The sequence below is a fragment of the Macrotis lagotis genome, chromosome 4 (genome assembly GCF_037893015.1).
Source record: "Macrotis lagotis isolate mMagLag1 chromosome 4, bilby.v1.9.chrom.fasta, whole genome shotgun sequence".
In the NCBI taxonomy this organism is placed as follows: domain Eukaryota; kingdom Metazoa; phylum Chordata; class Mammalia; order Peramelemorphia; family Peramelidae; genus Macrotis; species Macrotis lagotis.
Window position 1 is genome coordinate 275,187,107 of NC_133661.1, and position 18,817 is coordinate 275,205,923.

General features: G+C 34.3%; 1 protein-coding gene and 1 pseudogene across 4 annotated transcripts in view; both read right to left on the reverse strand.

Annotated features, from left to right (window-relative positions):
- The window catches only part of GPHN (gephyrin), a 714,820-nt gene that overhangs the window by 513,185 nt on the left and 182,818 nt on the right, over positions 1–18,817 (reverse strand). The window lies entirely within an intron of this gene.
- The window catches only part of LOC141522570 (dephospho-CoA kinase domain-containing protein pseudogene), a 57,311-nt pseudogene that overhangs the window by 12,874 nt on the left and 25,620 nt on the right, over positions 1–18,817 (reverse strand).

The following is an 18,817-nucleotide window of genomic DNA, read 5'->3' on the forward strand; positions in this document are numbered from 1 at the left end:
CAAATGAGGATCTGAACAGGTGAGTAAAGAAGAAAGGAAAATATGGAGGAGATGCAGATGTTGATTCAACCAGACTTTATAACTGAAGAGTGGAGAGGAGGAAGAGAAAAAGATACTAAAATATAAAGGAAGACTGCGATTGTGATAATGAGTAGATGAGAACATGGTGGTGCCCTCCCTCTATATCCTTATTGGATATATCCATGATATTTGCCTTAGGTTAAAGCTAGTTGGTACAGTGGACAAAGCAGTTGATCTTGAGTCAAGTAACCTGATTTTAAATCTGGCTTCAGATATTTACTAACTGGGTGACCTTGGACAAATTACTCACTATTAACCTCAGTTTCCTCAACTACAAAAGAGGGATAATTATCTCCAAGACATGATGTACAGATCAAGTGAAATAATACTTGTAAAGCTCTAAAGGTAGTGCATGGCAGATAGAAGGAACTTAATAAATGCTTGTTCTTCCCATCTCTTTTATTATCATGTCATGTTTTGCCACGAGGTTATATAGGATGTAATTCTGTCTCATTTTGATGAAGCAATGAAATATATTCATTTGAATAAGTTCAATTTTTTTTAAAGCAACTCTGCATTTCATCTATGGGAAAGCAAAAGAGTAGGAAAAGGAGTTTGCAATGTTTTGGGGTTTGTTTTTTTTTAGGTTTTTGCAAGGCAAATAGGGCTAAGTGGCTTGCCCAAGGCCACACAGCTAGGTAATTATTAAATGTCTGAGGCCGGATTTGAACTGACTCCAGGGCCAGTGCTCTATCCACTGCTAGCTGCCCAGGAGTTTGCAAGGTTAATTGGCTGCACTGGTATTTAAAAAATCCACTTCAGAGGTAAATAAATTCAATTTTATTCCATCAACATGTAGCATTTTGTTGAAATATAAATAACATAAATGAAACTTATGGAGGTGAAGTAAGACTTAAACATCAAATTTCATTTGTTTTCTTTTTTGTACATGTAAAAAGTAAAGTAACTAAATTTCTAAATAAATGAAATCATTATTGTTACTGAACCTGCTCTGAAATTTCAGTACATTAAACTTTTTTGGCATTAAAAGCTGCCTTACTTCCCCATGGTTACTTATACTTATCATTATACTAAGTGGCTATATCATTCGATCAATCTAGGTAAGCTGGAACTTGATCTAAAAGGAAAGATTTCGGACACCAAGGTCTTCATTTGACTAGCATATTATTTTTCCTAGACTAAGATCAGTTTTCATCATGAGTTACTTTCATACAAAATTCAAGTCTTCAGATGTACTACTATTTCTTGAATCTCTGAAATATAAAATGACCTTGAAGAGAAATAACTGTGAACCTAGATTTGTTTGCAGGCTTTTCTCCTCTGTCTAGCTTTAATAGTTGGGACTTAATAATTTAAGAATAGAATGAATAGTGAGATGGGACTGAAGAAGGAATCAAAGCAAGAGTTCCTTCTGTTAATAGATGTGGCCTATGGATAAACAAATGAAAAATATTCTTTTAGAACATAAGAACATTGATGTGGAAATCAGCATCTATTATCTTTGTGTATTTTCTTATTTACCTACTCATTCACACACACACACACACACACACACACACACACACACACACACACACCCTTTATGCAATTTCTGTTTTGAATAGAGGGCAACTAGGTGAAACTGGCCTTGGAGTCAGTAGGATGGGAATTCAAACCTGTCCTCAGACAACTGACACTTACTAAGTGATCTGGCCTTGGGCAAGTCACTTAACTGATTGTCTTGAGTCCAGAGCAATTTTTAGTCATCCTGATTCATTTCTGGCCACTGGATCCAGATGACTCTGGAGGAGACAGTGAGGCTGGTCACTTAGCACAGCACCCCCTCACTCTCACTCAAATACAATTCATATGCTTGTCATGGCATCACTTCCCTATTTTCATAATTCTCTTCAAGAACAAAGGACAAACATCATCATCATCATTTAATATTAGCTGACAGTTGTTCAGTTTGTCCTTCATTTTCAAAGAGGATCAATGGGCTGATATATATTGATCTGCAAGTGAGGCAAAGATATATAAAGTTATATAAAGATATATTTGTTAGTTTCACTCTCCTAAAATTTTTTAAGTCTAGTGGCAAGACAAAAATCAATATGCCTGGCCACAGCCCAGTGGATGGATGACCTCAGCATCTCTGATATCTAACCCAATTCTAAGTGCTCCATACTCTCTCTGCTTCAGCTACCTCCATGGAATGAATTGTTCTCATCCTTCTATCTCACCAGGGGAAGTAGTTATCTCTCTAACTCACTAATGGATTTGAGGTGTAACCACAACAGTAACATTAGTTGAATCCTGTGAAGTAAAGGCTCTAAATCTTTAGTGAGTTTTTGTACATAGATACATTACATACATATACACAATCAAGACAGTAATGATATTTTAAGGAATAAGAGAAAATGAACAATTAAGAGAAACTGATATTTTGTTTTTAAGTCTTTTCCCTCCAATATGTATGACAGTAAAATTTTCTCCAAATTACATTGAATTTCTGAATTTAACCAATCAGTCATGGCTTTTTCTTCTTTTAGGCAATGGGGTTAAGTAACTTGCCCAAGGTCACACAGCTAGGCAATTATTATTTCTGAGGCCAGATTTGAACTCAGGTCCTCCTGATTCCAGGGCAGGTGCTCTATCGATTATGCCTCCTAGCTGACCCAGACATGGATTTTTCTAAAACCAATGATACTTCTTCTTTTCTTCTGATTATTCTGTTGATCAGTCAATCAATCAACAAGCATTAATTAAATGATTACTATTGTGCAATATGAAACTGTACTATATGCAGAGCATACTAAGACAAAATTACACAATCCCTTGCCATCATGGAGTTTGCATTCTGTCTACAAGACATACATAAATAATTGCATTATATAAAGTAAATTTGAGAGACTATCAATCAACTGGGGCAAACAGCAAAATCTTCATGTATCTCTTGATCAGAGAACTGAAAGAAAAGGAATTCTAAGAAATGAAGATAAGGTGGGAGTACATTCCAAGCATGTTGCTGGATGCATAGAGAGAAGAGGATAGATATAAGATTATATTGGTTTTTCTTATCCTTCATTATCAAAAAAGACCAAAATGACATCAGTATGTTTGAGACAAATTACACTGTGTCTGATTGTGATACAAGCACAGAATGCTCTACCACAGGTTGGGTACAAATAGTCCATGTGAACACCTGGGATGGGTACTCTAAACTTATGTTATGTCATGTTTTCTTTGAGCTACTTCAATTCTGCCTTCCTCATAGAGTGCAGCCCCCTCACTGATGAGGGCATGCCATGCTGGGCGGTCTTGTGCCAGTGTTTCCCATGAGGTACAATCAATTCTAAAGTTCCTAACAGAGCTCTTCAGGGTCTCTTAGTATTACTGTTTCTGTACTCCTTGTGAGCACTTGCCCTGTGTGAGTTCTCCACAAAATAGTCTTTCTGGCAAGTGTATGGCATTCTAACAACATGTCCAGCCCATTGTAGTTGCATTCTCTGATGGAATGTTAGGCAGTTTAGCTCAAGAAAGGACCTCGGTGTCAGTATCTTCTTCTGCCAGGTGATCTTCAGAGACTTCCTAAGACAATTTAAATGGAAGCAATTCAATTTCCTGACATGATGGTAGTAGACTGTCTGTATTTCACAGGCATATAGCAATGAGGTCAGCACAATGGCTCTGTAGACCTTCAGTTTGGTGGTCAGTCTAACACCTCTTCTCTCCCATTCTTTCTTTCAGAGTCTCACAAATACTGAGCTAGCTCTGGCAATGCATGTGTTTCTCCCTTGAAAGGACACTGATAGGGTAAGTGAACTTGTTCACAGTGCTCAAAACTTCTCCATTTTTTGTAATCAATGGTTCCACATATGAATGGTGTGGTGCTAACTGATGAAGCACCTGTGTTTTCTTGGTGTTAATTGTTAGACAAAAATTAGCACAAGCAATAGAGAATCGATCCATACTTTGTTTCATCTCAGCTTCAGAGGCTGCACTGAGTACACAATCATCTGCAAATAGAAGATCATGCACCAATATTCCCTCCACTTTGGTCTTGGTTTGTAGTCTTTACAAGTTGAAGAATTTGCCATTAGTGCAACAGCTGATCTTGAGGACTAGTTCATACTCAGTGAAGCTTTTGATGAAATGGCTGCAAACATGCTAAAAAATATGGGAGCAAAGACACATCCTTGTTTCACTCCACCGGGACTGGGAAATCATGAGAGTATATCCATTATCCAGAACCTAGGCATGCACGCTTTCATGGAAGTGATGCACAGTACTGATGAACTTCTCCAGTCAATCAAATTTTGACATAATTTTCCATAAACTCTCACGACTGATGGTACCAAAGGCTTTGGTCAGATCTACAAATATTGTATATAGACCTCTGTTCTGTTACTGGAATTTTTCCTGGAGTTGCCAGGCAGCAAACACTATATCAACCTTTTCTGAAGCCACCCTGGCTCTCAGGGAGGTGACCATCTTCCAGGTGAAGGATCAGTATATTGAGAAGGACTCTAGCAAGAATCTTACCAGCAATGACTAAAAGAGAATACCACTGTGACTGTCACAGGACAATCCATGACCTTTACTTTTATAGAGAAGGATGATCGAGGACTTGATGGATAATTGAATTCTTGGGGGATAACCTCTTCATGCCATATAACCTGTAAAATTTCAGTTAGCTTTTGAATGAACAATAACCCCCCACTGCCCACCTTGAAGATCTCAGATGGAATAGAATCAGCACCAGGTGCTTTGCCAACTTAAAAGGAACCTAATGGCATTCAAAAACCTCTTCTTTAGTTGGAACTTTAGTGAGAGGTGAATTGACTTCAATTTGAGGTAAACAGTCAATGGCTTCTACATTGATTGATGATGATGATCTGTTAAGAACACTATGGTAGTGTTCTGCCCATCCCTCTATCATTGATCAATGTGGATCCATCAGCCCTGAGAAGCTGAGATGCATGGGTCTTTGGCTCATAAATAGCCTTCAGGGCATCATAAAAACATTTTGGGCTGTTACTGTTTTCATAAAATTCTTCCTGAATATAGAGTCCTGCATTTCTCTAAGCTTTGCTTGTGCTTTACTTTTGATGGAATTAAATGCTATCTTCTTAGAAATGGTTAACTATCCTACTGATAAACCCTGTGGAGTTCTCATTTTTCATTTCTGTATTATCCCATCATTTTCATCAAACCAGTCTTGATGTTTGTGAGTGTTCTGACCCAGATGAGCAAATGCTGAGCTGTAATACCAGATCTCTGAAAGCCACCCACACTTTTTCTGTTCCACTATTGCCAATTGTATGTTGGCTCAGTTTTCCCTTCCAAGCAACAAATTGTTCCGACTTAAGAGACCCTTTCTACTCTCTTGTCATTAATTTTTCATAGAAGTCATTTTGCCTTGGGGCTGCTGCTTTGATTGAATATGAATATTTAGCTTAGAGAGGATGAGTCTATGATCAGTACAGCACCCTACACCTCATGTTGCCTTTGTCACTCTCACATCCTTTCTGACTCTTATTACAATCACATAGTCTGTTAGATGCTAATGTTTACTATGAGGGTGAATCCAGGAAGTTTTATAGCATTTAGGTAAATGGAAAACAGTGGTTGTGAGGAGAAAGTCATGAAATGAACAAGTCTTCAGTAGTAGATGACCACAGTTTTGCTGTTTCCAACTCCATTCCTCCCAAGGACTCCCTGCCATGCCTGGTTATCTGAGCCTACACTAGCATTAAAGTCCCTAGAATTATAAACTTATCCTCTTTTGGTAAATTGATGATAAGGGTCTCTAGGTCTTCATAAAGTTTTTCTTTGACTTCATCATGATGGGAGCATAGGCCCTGAGGAAGGTAACATGGCATTTTCCTGGAAGTGACAATCTCATTGTCATGAGCCTGTTGTTCACTGCAACAGGCAGGGATCCCATGGTGAAGTTGAGACCCAAAAAACTATGAAAACTTCTTCAAAGAAGATTCCACTTACCATTGGTGCATAGATCATGTGCACACTCACAGACAACAAGATCCAATTGACCTAAAAGACAAACAGCTCTTGTTGCAAGAGAACTCAGCAGATATATATCCAAAAAGCAGTCCTAAGTGAAAGAAAATTGGAAAATGAAGACAAGTTTACTGAAGTCAGAGCTGGATACACATTTTTCGGGAAGGGGAGCACCATGAAGCTGGGGTAAGTATTGTTATCAAAACAAATCTAGTCAACAATCTTGAATACCCACCAAAAGGAGTGAACATAATTGATACTTGAAGTAACCCTAATAATATTACATATTCCAAGGCTCACAAACTTCCACTTCTGAAATTCCTGTTCAAATGCTATAAAATTCCTGACTGCCTAAACAAAAAACACATACATTCCCCTGTTACTGAATAGCATGCTTCATATAACTTGTTCTATATTTCCACATTTCAATTCAGCTCCTCTAGATATCATTTGCATTGTGCCCTCTGCATTTCCTGTTCTATTATTAAGAAAACTGCATTCAATCATAATTTCCAGTGGCAATTTATGAAATCATATACTGGTTGTTTCAGAGTCAATGTCTCATGGATACCTCAAGTTTAATATGCCCTAAATGGAAATTTCTATCTTGTCCCCCACACTTTATTTAAAAATAATCTGTTTCTGTCCAGATTACTTCAATCTTTCTAGTTTCACAGACTGATAACCTCAGATTTATCAATTCTTCATTGTCATTCCACATTTCCAATCAGTTAACAAATCTTGTTGACTTTATTTCCACTTTTTATTTCCAGTCTATTTACTATCTATAAAATTGTTCAACTGTCTTTATTCTATTACACTATAATTTAGTTCAGACTCTTCTAATCTTTCATTTAGACAACTTTAGTAGTCTTCTAACTGATCCCCTGACTCAATACTTTCTCCTCTCTGATCTATTAACTCCAGTGGCTCATTACCTCTAGGCTAAAATATAAATTCCTCTCTTTGATGAGTCAATAAGCATTTATTAAGCACCTATTATGAGCCAGGCATTGTGTTAAGCACTGAGGATACAAAGAACGAAAAAGAACAGTTTTTAATCTTAAGAAGCTTACAGTTTAATGGGAGAGACAAGAGGTAAATAAAAAAGAAATAATGAAAGAAATGAAGGAGACAAAAGAAGAAAGATAAACCTACTTATATGCTGGGTACCATGTTGGGGTATACAAATAGTCTCAGCTTTGAAGAAGCTTGAATTCTAATGGAAGAAGACATATAATAAAAGGAATGAATGGTGTCAAAAAGAAATATATTCATATATTCTTTCCAATACTGAGTAGTAATTTGATAACTATTGCTAACGCAAGATGTAGGAAGTTTGTCAGATATCTATATAACAAGTAGATGTACAGAAGTTATGGGTGGATGGACATGAGGGTTGTATAAGTATGCACTTACTCTCTAATCAGGACAGCTCAGCCAGAGGTATGGTTGTTCAAAAGGTGTTCCAAAAGTCTTAGTACAGATATAAGTTTAAACTGCTATATAAATGAAAATCCACTGGTGTTGGTACATAATCTTTATTTGTGTTAGATTTTGATTATAGTAATATTTGTGGCTTTGCATTTTAGCTTATGGATTAAACTATACAAAGAAAAAAATTCTGTATAAGGGTAGTTTATTTGTTAATTCCTTATCTTATTTTTATTAACATTGTTGATATATATATATATATATGTATATATATAAATATATATAATCTTATAAATTTCCTGTTAACTTTTCCCTTTCCAAACAGAAATTCCTATGGTGTCCTATTATTTGTTATCATACTATGTCTGATCCAAATTTAACTGGGAATAATTTCAGAACAAACAGTCCCTCATTAAAGAACACAACCCTCACTTTCTTCTTGACTCCTGCAACTGCCCTCTTTGTTCCCCAATTCAGAACACTTGGATGGTATCTTTTTAATGCAGCAAAGTGCTTTATCTTATATAGATTTGATGATGCATAAATTTAATAAGTTACTTATACCCAGAAGTATAAAATTCTCCTCTACTAGTTCCAGAAGGAATTCTTATGATATTCTCCAGTATTACTGCCAGAAGAACTGTAAGCAGTGAGACAGGAAGATGTGAGCCTCATGCCCTCAGTTGGAACCCAATATATTTTGATAGAAACAATGTCATTTAAAGATACTTAATTTTGATGAAACAATTCTCATACATAAGGTAAAATCAAGTTTATGGGGTGGATAGAGGAACCTAGTCACCATTTATAATATTTCTTTTACAGAGAAAAAAAAGAGTTCAAATATATTCCTCTTGTTGAAATGGGAGCCTTATAATTGCATAACATATCTCAAAGTTTGTGGGGCAGGGAAGAAAAAAAAGGAAGTTACTTGATAACTTTACTGTATATGTGAAAGGAATAGCAAATTGTATATAATGGATTGGCAATTTCAGATGCAATCTTGTTTTTCTATTCTACTTTGTTAAGGAAATGCTAGTTTTATTTCTTAAGTTCAGAATAAAATTAAATATAGTTACAAAAAATGAAAAAAAATCACAAAAGGTACAAATCAATTCACCAGTCATAAAGAGCTAAGAATCATAAAAACCCATGTCATAAAAGTAAAAATATATGAAACCCAAAGAGAATGGAAAGCTACATGATCCTCATAAGTAAATTGTAGCATGCTACCAAAGATTTCTAATGCATGAGAAGTAGTAAAAGAGACAGAATAAGGGTTATATATGGTGGGAAAAGGAAATAAGCCAAATATCACATAGTAATATTGAGACAATATTCTGATACATGTTGAGTAATGAAAATTTTATGGAGAAAACCCTCCCATTAGATTGTTATGGAAAAAAAAAACAAGAGGTGTAAAGGTGAAGGAAGTACCTAGATTAATTAAATAGATATTACCAAGATATCAAGTGAGAAATGTATTACAAATTAGAGTACTGGGGATATATAATTCTAGTTTAGAGGAGACAGATAAAATTCCAGACAGAACAGGTCCTGGACAATAAGGAAGTAGTGTGGAGCAAGTGAGAGAAATCTAGATCTGTTCATCCTAGTCACTACTGCAGGTGGTAGGGAAGAAGTCAGATCTTTCCTTCTGTTGCTCCTTTAGTAGAACTGAGTACTGGATAACATCAGTGCAGCAAAGAACTGGATCTCCCTCTTTCTTTTGTATTCATCCTCATGGGTAGTTGATAAAGCAAAGAAGAAAAAAACTCAGGTACATTTTCCCATCTGTTCCATTGGGTAGAACACTGACAGGATAAGCAACTTCTTGAAAAATATAACATCAAATGGCATTGGGAGATCTTTCTGGTCAAGCAGTCTAGTTGGATATGGTTGATAAAGGGTCAGACCTGGAGTTAGGAAGGCTTGAGTTCAAATTCAGCCTTAGAAACTTAATAGCTATGTGACTGTGAGACAAGTGACTTAAATGCTACTTGCTTGAGTTTCCTCATCTGTAAAATGGAAATAATAGCACCACCTACTTCCCAGGGAAATAATAATTATAAAGCACTTAGCAGTATCTAGCATATAGTGAGTATTATATAAATGTTAACTATTGTTATTATTATTATTATTTTGGTAGAATACATTCCTAATGACACCATTTCCTAAATTGATTTATTAAATGCCTATTATACTATGTGATAGGCACTACTTGGTAACAGCATCACAAAGATAAAAATAACAGAAAGCATCTTTTATAGAAAAGATAGAAAAGAAAAAAATTCAACAAAATAAAATAATATGTCAATAAAGTCTGACAGTATAAGTAGTGTTTCACATGCTCAGTCCTTCATATCTACAAATAAGGAAGGAAATTATATTTTCTTATTTCTTCTCTGGGGTCAAACTTGATAATTATGATTGGTATTCAATTTTCAATTACTTTTGATCCTTTCTACATTTGTCATTCTTAATCCCTGTATATATTTTTCCTTGGTTCTCTAATTTTACTTTGTACTAGTTAATATAAGTCTCATAGTTTTCTTATATAATTTACATTCATTATTTCTTATGGTCAATAATATTCCATGGCATTCATGTATCACAATTTTATTTACATTTTTCCCAATCAAAGGACATCCACTTTGTTCCCAAGTACTTTGCAACCACAAAAAGGCCTTCTAATGATATTTTTGTGTATATAGAACCTTTTGGGGTTTTTTTGTTTGCTTTTGATCTTCCTGTAACATTTGTCTAGCCAGGGAAGGCTTTGAGTCAAATGGTATGGATATCATAAGACTTTTTTAAAGCATAATTACAAATTGTTTCCTAGAATGCCTAGACTAATCCATAACTAACTCCAAAATTTATTAGTATATCTATGTCCTTTTATCTACTGCAATATTGATTATTTCCATGTCATAAATATGCAGGGTATGAGGTATAATTTCAAAGATATTTTGATTTACATTGCTCTAATACTAGCTCACTGAAGTCAATTGAGCTTTTTAAATATCTTCTACTACATAAGGAATTTGCTATTAAATTGTTATTAGTAATATCTTTATGAGCCTCACCATTCTGTCAAGCAGTTATAGATTGTTCTCCTGTGTTTCACATATTTATAGTTTCCTAGAATTTCTGCAGACATTCTAAATATCACAACAATAATTTTCAAATAGGTTTTTATTGACAAAGAAGTGAGATAAACTGGTAAAGGAAACAGGAGTGATCAAAAAGATAAGAAGAAAATATTAATAAGAGGCATTGAGAAGATAGGTCAAGAGTTAAAAAAATTACAGATATATTCAAGAATAATTAAGATAAAGGTCAATAGCCACTGACATCATTGATTACCCTCTTCTTCATAGTATTCTCTTTTCTATGGTTTCCAAAATACTATTCTACCCTAGTTCTTCTCCAATCTGACTAATCTCTCCTTAGTCTTCTTTCCTAGAAACTTTGAGTCATACTCCCTAGCTAAGCATATGCTCCAAGATTCTTTACCATGCCCCCTCTTCTTTTCTCTCTATACTTCGTCCCATGGTGCTCTCATCAGCTCTCAAGGATTCAGTTGTCTTTTTGTTGATGATACAGAGATTTATTTATCCAACCCTAACCTTTCTCCTATATTCCAAACTTGCATTTTCAACCATCAACTGGATATCTCAAACTTATCTAATAGACATGTCTTATAAACATCTTGAAATCACGAAATTCCTATCAAAACTAAACTCATTATCTTGACTCCCTTAATTTCAAAGGGAAAAGTCAGCCAGACTTTCAAAGTGTTATCTGACTCCTCACTCTTTCTAAACTCCCCACATTCAACTGGTTGATAAGTCCTGCAATTTCTACCTTTATAATATCTCTGCCTTATGCTTCATTCTCTCCTTTGACAACGCCACCCTAGTTCCAGTTTATATCACCTCACTGTACTATTGTAATAGTCTACTATTTGGTCTTCATGCCACAAGTCTTTCCATACTCCAACTGATCCATTTAGCATCTTCCTAAAGCACATGTCTTACCATGTCACCTCTCATTCAAAAAACTCCAATGGCTCCCTAAGTATCAGGATCAAATATAAAATCTTCTATTTGGCAAAGTCCTTCAAAACCTGACACCTTTCCCTCAATTCAGTCTTCTCACACCTCATTCATCTTAACATAGTCTTTAATCCACTGACACAGGCAAGTCATACAAGGCACTCTATCACCAGACTCTCTCCCTTCCATCTCATTCTTCATATTGGAATTAGATTAATGTTTCTAATACAAGATTATTTTCATATCACATCTACATTTTCTCAAAATCTTCACTGCCTTCCCAATCCCTAGAGAAGGAATTCTTAAACTGGAACCTGTGAATTTAGTTATAAAAATGATATCTTTATTCTCACTAAACTTGAACTAAAATTTAACATTTCTTTCCATTATGAATCTAGATAAAACACCAGATTATTTTGAGGAGTTCATAGGCTTCTTCAGACTACCAAAGAAGCACATTACACAAAAAGGTGGCCTGCTCCTTTACCTGGCATTCAGTTAAAACCTCTCTCTACCCTACTTATTAGTTTTTCCTTGCTATTTCCTAACATGAACTTTCTGTGGCGGCCAGGTTATTTGTCTAACAGTCTTCCTAAACATGCTATTATCAACACTGATTCTAAACCCTTGCTATGCTACAGAGAAATATGCTTCCCGAAGAAAAATAAACTGATGTTATTCTGTAAGAAATGGAATAAATAATATTAGAAGACAATATTGAGCCAAAAACTTTCTGTCAATTAATTAAGGCATTGAATTATACAGAACCAGCAGAATAATCACAAGTATCACTGTTAGAGTACTATAATTATACCATAGTACAATATTTCTTAAATAGTAAAATGATTTCTTGTCTACTATGAAATATATTTTTTCACTAATCTCCAGATGTAAAGAAAATGCTATCAAAAAACTAACATTGTCAGTTACATATACATTTTATAGGACCCAGTCTAATGTTACCCTTGTATGTCACACTGAGAGTGTTGCTCTTGCCTAAAAGTCATGACTTTATAGAGAAGAGTTATAAAAATACCTCAAAGAATCCAAATTGCATTATTTTTGCTAAATAAAACCAATTAGCTAATTAGGTTGCTTTTAGTCCAACTGGATGGAAACAAGTTATACTCAATGCCAGATGGTTATGTGAAAATCTGACTATAGATTTCTTCTTCTGATTGGCAAGATTTGTCTATTTTTCCTATTCTGACTATGCTATTAATCACTAGAATAAAAAGGAGAAGAAAGATGGAGACATAGAGAAAGAAGAGAAAAACACCATCTGCCTAACTTATTTTCAATAATGCCACCTTTCAAGAAATAGGAGAAGTCAGACATCTTTCTACAGCTTGAACTGCTTAAGACATTTTGTATGTCTCACAAAATTCTGCTATGTAGGTTTTTCTCAAATTGAACTGAGTAGGAAGCAGAAAAACTTGGAAACATTCTTTTGGGCTCCCCTTTGAGTTCGTTAGGAAAAGATTCCATTTTTTTGGGGGGGATATCTCTGTTCTCTGTAGGTTGAGCAGCAGGTGCCTATAAATCAGAATCTTAGGAATAAATGAGGTCATCATTCCCCATTGTTCTTTCTCAAAGTCACATATAAAATTATGAAGGTGCTGAGTGTGCAGGAAGTAAACAGTATATTTCAGTTTAAAAAGAGTCATCAGATCACTAGTGAATGAATTTTTACATTCTGGGTCAACAAAGAACCAAATATTGGACTCAAATCTCCTTCTTGGAGTAGGAAAAAATATTTTCCAAGGTATTTTCACCTAGTTATACCACTATCTCTTTACAATAATCAAAGTTTTAAAAATTATCCTTTGCAATTAGTTTCAAGTATTGCCACAAACTTCTCCTCCCGTTCTCTCCTCCCCCCCCCAAAAAATCACACTAACCTTCTGGTAATAAGACATTTTAGCTAGGGAAGGCCCATGTACAACAGGTAGAGAGTCTTTCCCCTTTTGCTCTCTGGTAGCATATAGTCTAGTACTTCCACGTCAATGACAGATATGGAGGATTTTAAGTCTCTAATTTGTTTTCTTTTATTTTTAGTTGAAGCAGTATACATGAAGAAGAGAAGGGCCAGAATGGAATCCTGTGGTTAGAAGGCATGATGTAGAAGAGAATCTAGCAAAGGATATTGAGAATGAGTGATCAAATAAATAGGAAAATGGCCAGAAGAGAGTAGTGTCCCCCAAACCCCAATAGTTTGTTTGCTAAAGGAAAAAATTCATTTTTCTTTTTTCTTTTTTGTTTTTTTCAAGGCACTAGGGTTAATTGACTCGCCCAAGGTCACAGAGAGATCTAAGGTCAGATTTGAATTCTGACTCCAGAAAAAAACTCATTTTTCACCAACTCTGTTACTGCTACAAGTTGGTTATTTTCCTTCCTTTTTAAAAAGGCCCAAAATGACATCACCATGTTAGAATCAAGTTAAAGTGTGTCTGACTGTGGCTGATGTGAGCTCTGAAAGTTCTACCACTGGTTAGGCAGAAATAGGTCATATAAACATTTGAGGTGAATTCTCTAAATTTGCCTTAAGTTCCACTGCAGGTAACTTCTAGGGATAACAGCTATATGCCACTTTTACTTTTCTTTCAGGTTTCGTAGCCATTGTTTCCTTGCACCAATTCCCTAAATTCTTTAGTTCTTTGGCAGAATGTTCTCTATTCTGAGTAGAGAGCACTCCCAACTTCCTTATAGCTCTTGTTCCTCCACAAGTAGATGAGCAAAGTTGAGATCTGCTATTTGTCATCATAATTTCCCAGACTTTAGTATGGTTTGTTTTGTTGTAATCATTCTATTTACATAATTGAAGTCATTGTTTATATTATCTTTACTTACTTAACTTTTGGTTCTTAGAAATCTGTCCATGTTTTTTCTTTATTGACATATTTATATTTTTTAATTTTCAGTTTTATCAATTTGCTTTGTTTTTAATATGTATATTTTTATAGATTATTCCCATATCATAGTCTCATAACAAATTAAAACTTTAGCTAAGCAAAACTAATACATGACCTTATTCAAAAATAGCATCCTTTCACTTTTTTTATTGTTTTCTAAATTTTACAATTTTCCTCCCAATCTCTCTCCTCTCTCTCCACCCCTCACAGAAGGCAGTCTGATAGTCTTTACATTGTTTCCATGCTATACACTGATCAAACTTGAATGTGTTGAGAGAAAAATAATATTCTTAAGGAAAAAATAAAATATAAGAGATAGCAAAATTACATAAGATAGCTTTTTCTTAAAATTAAAGGTAATAGTCTTTGGTCTTTGTTTAAACTATATAATTCTTTCTTTGGATATAGATGGTATTCTCCATCTCAGATACACTAAAATTGTCCCTGATTGTTGCACTGATGAAATGAGCAAATCCATTAAAACTAATCATCAAATCCATGTTGCTTTTAGGGTGTACAATGTTCTTCTGGTTCTGCTCATCTCGCTCAGCATCAGTTCATGCAAATCCTTCCAGGCTTCTCTGAAATCCCATCCCTCCTGGTTTCATAGAATAGTGTTTCATAACAGACATAGTGATGTCATTTTGGGCCTTTTTAAAAATGCAGAAAAATAACCAACTTGTAGCAGTAAAAGAGTTGGTGAAAAAGGAATTTTTTCTGGAGTCAGAAGGACCTGAATTCAAATTTGACCTTAGATCTAGCTGTGACCTTGGGCGAGTCACTTAACCCTAGTGCATTGCAAAAGAAAAAAAAGAAAGAAAGAAAAATGATTTTTTCCTTGTGGCAGGAAGCTGAGACTTCCTTTAACAAACAAACTATTGGGTTTGGGGGTCACTACTCTCTTCTGGTCATTCTCCTATTTATTTGATCACTCATTCCCAATATCCTTTGTTAGATTCTCTTCCACATTATGCCTTCTGACCACAGGATTCTGTTCTGGCCCTTCTCTTCTTCATGTATACTACTTCACTTGGTGACATCACCAACTCCCATAGAATTAAATACCATCTTTTTGTTGATGATTCCCAAACTATCTATTCTAACCTAATTTCCTCTACTTTACCATAAATATACCACAGTTTGTTCAGCCATTCCCCAACTGATGGACATTCACTTGATTTCCAATTCTTTGCCATCACAAACAGGGCTGCTATGAATATTTTTGTACAAGTGATGTTTTTGCCCTTTTTCATGATCTCTTCAGGGTATAGAACCAGTAGTGGTCTATTGTATGCACATTTTTATATTTTTATTACCCTTTGGGCATAATTCCAAATTGCTCTCCAGAAAGGCTGGATGATTTCATAGCTCCACCAAAAATGTATTAGTGTCCCAGATTTCCTATATCCCTTCCAACATTGATCACTGTCTTTTCTGGTCATATTGGCTGAGAGGTGTGAAATAGTACCTCAGAGATGCTTTAATTTGTATTTCTCTAATCAGTAATAATACAGAGCAATTTTTCATATGTCTGTGGATCACTTTGATTTCCTCATCTGTATGCCTCTTCATATCCTTTGACCATTTGTCAATTGGGGAATGGCTTGTTGTTTGTTTCTTTAATAAATTTGACTTAGTTCTCTATATATTTTAGAAATGAGTCCTTTGTCAGAAATACTAGTTCTAAAAATTGTTTCCCAATTTACAACATTTCTTTTGATCTTACAGTGGTTTTGACTGAGTAAAAGCTTTTTAATTTAATGTAATCAAAATTATCTAATTTGTTTTTGATGATTGTTCTCCATCTCTTCCTTGGTCATAAACTGCTTTCCTTTCCATAGATCTGACAGGTAAACCATTCCTGAATCACCTAGTTAGCTTATAATATTGTGTTTTATGTCTAAATCCTGTACCCATTTTGATCTTATCTTGTTGAGATGTTGGTCTAATCCAAGTTTCTGCCATACTAACTACCAATTTTCTTAACAAATTTTTTTCGAAGAGAAAGTTTTTATTCCAGAAGCTGGACTCTGGGTTTATCAAACAGTAGATTACTATAATCATTTATTGCTATCTCTTTTACACCTAATCTATTCCACTGATCCACCACTCTATTTCTTAGCCAATACCAAACCAGTTTTGATGACTGATGCTTTATAATATAATTTTAGATCTGGTAGGGCTAAGCCACCTTCTTTTGTACTTTTTTTTCACTAAATCCCTAGAAATTCTTAACTTTTCAATTTCTCCATATGGATTTACTTATAATTTTCTAACTCATTAAAGTAATTTTTTGGAATTTGATTGGTAGGGCACTAAATAAGTAGTTTAATTTAGGTAGTTTTGTCATTTTTTATTATATTAGCTCAGCCTATCCAAGAGCAATTGATATTTGCCCAGTTATTTAAATCTGATTTTATTTGTGTGAGAAGTGTTCTCATTATTTTCCTCTCACCCGTTTTAAAAAATTAACAGAAATTCTAATTCTCTTCTGCTCAACCAGCAATCTACTTTAAAATAAAAAAGGAAACTGATGGTAACAAATATGCATAATCAAGTAAAATAAATTCCTTCAGTGACTGTAACACAAAACATGTCTCATTCTGCACCCTAAACCCAACAAATTAATGAATGTATGTCATGTTTTATTGTATTACAATCAGGAACAACTATTGTATTTGATCATAGTTCTTATAACTTTCAAAGTCTCAAATGATAAAATTCCATATATCACAATTTGTTTAGCCATTCCACACAATTAACAGATATCTTAAACAGATTTAATAGATTTGCTCTGAAATCTGATGAAAGAATAATTTTTCACAATTTTATTCCATAAATTCAAGGTAATAAATTAGAAGAGTATTGTATTGAATGGGGAAGAAGGGAGAATTAAAGCAGTTGAAACTCAAAATAAGCAAAAAGATTTAGTTTCATCTATAAAGACTTGGTGCTATATGGGTAAAAATTCAGTTGAATTCAACAATACTGATAAAATGGTTTCAATTGAATCATGGAATATGGGAATTATAAAATGATGAAGTAGTCCTTGCTTATAAAGAATTTACATGTTCTGAAAGAATAAGTGGTCTTTTTCCAAGCCATCATACATACTAAATCTCAGATATGGCAGAGGTTGAAATGGGGAAGAAGTTTAGTACCTTCAGATGATAAAATCCTATTTTGACTCCTCCATCTTTTTTGTTTCTAGTAATGAGAGTCCTTGACCTGAAATCTGAACCCTGAGGTTTGGATTCCAAATTCCTTTACTTTTTAGATAGCTGGGCTTGGGGGAAAAGAAAAATGATGAACATATATGATTAATTTTGTGTCATGTAATATTTGTCTTACTGATGAAGATAGAAAAATATGGAACAAATGTTAAATTACGTTCATATATAGATTCATTTTCAGTCATAAATATTTGATTGTTTGAATTAAAGTATTTTTATTTTAGTCACACACCCCATGCAGAAGGGGGGGGGGGAAACACTTAAATTTTAAAATTTGCTTTAATTACAGTCTTAAATTTTCAAGTACCTGGCTCTCACTCAATATTTTAATGTAAAATCAGCTTTCAACATCAGCTTTTCTTTTGGATACTATTCATTAAGTAGGGAGAGATTGGTATTGGTAAGCTATTAATGATAATAATTTTCATCATTAAAATAACAAAAAACTTTTGTAAGATCTACTAATCAATCAACAATATTTTATTAAGCATTTGTTTGTGCCAGACACTATACTAAGATTCTCTGTGAACTTATCAAAGATAGCTCCTTGACTCATATTTGAAACCCTCAGATCCTTTAATGTAGAAACTACATTGGTGGATTATAAAAAAGCATTAGTACAAGTATGACCTTGACTGAAGTTCTATGATATTTGAATTATTTCCTTCTAACTGCTTGCAATATTTTTTCCTTGACCTGGAAGCTCTGAAATTTGACTAGAATATTCTTGGGAGTTTTCATTTTAGAAACTTTTTCAGTATTTTACCCTTCTGGATTTAAGATATTGAGTCAATTATCCTTGATGATTTTTTAAAATATGACTATGAATCTCTTTTTTTTTTGATTAAGGCTTTAAGGTAATAATTCTAAAATTCCCTCTCCTCAATATATTTTTCAGGTGAACTGTTTCACCAGTGACGTTATTTCACATTTTCTTGTATTTATTCTCATTATTTTGATTTTATTTTCTTGTTTCTTGATGTCTCATGGAATTATTAAATTCCATTTGCCCAGTTCTAATTTTTAAGGAATTATTTTTTTTCAGTGAAATTTTGTACCTCTTTCCCAATTTGGCCAATTCTCTTTTTTAAGGAATTCTATTCTTCCCTGAGATTTTGTAACTCTTTTTTGATTT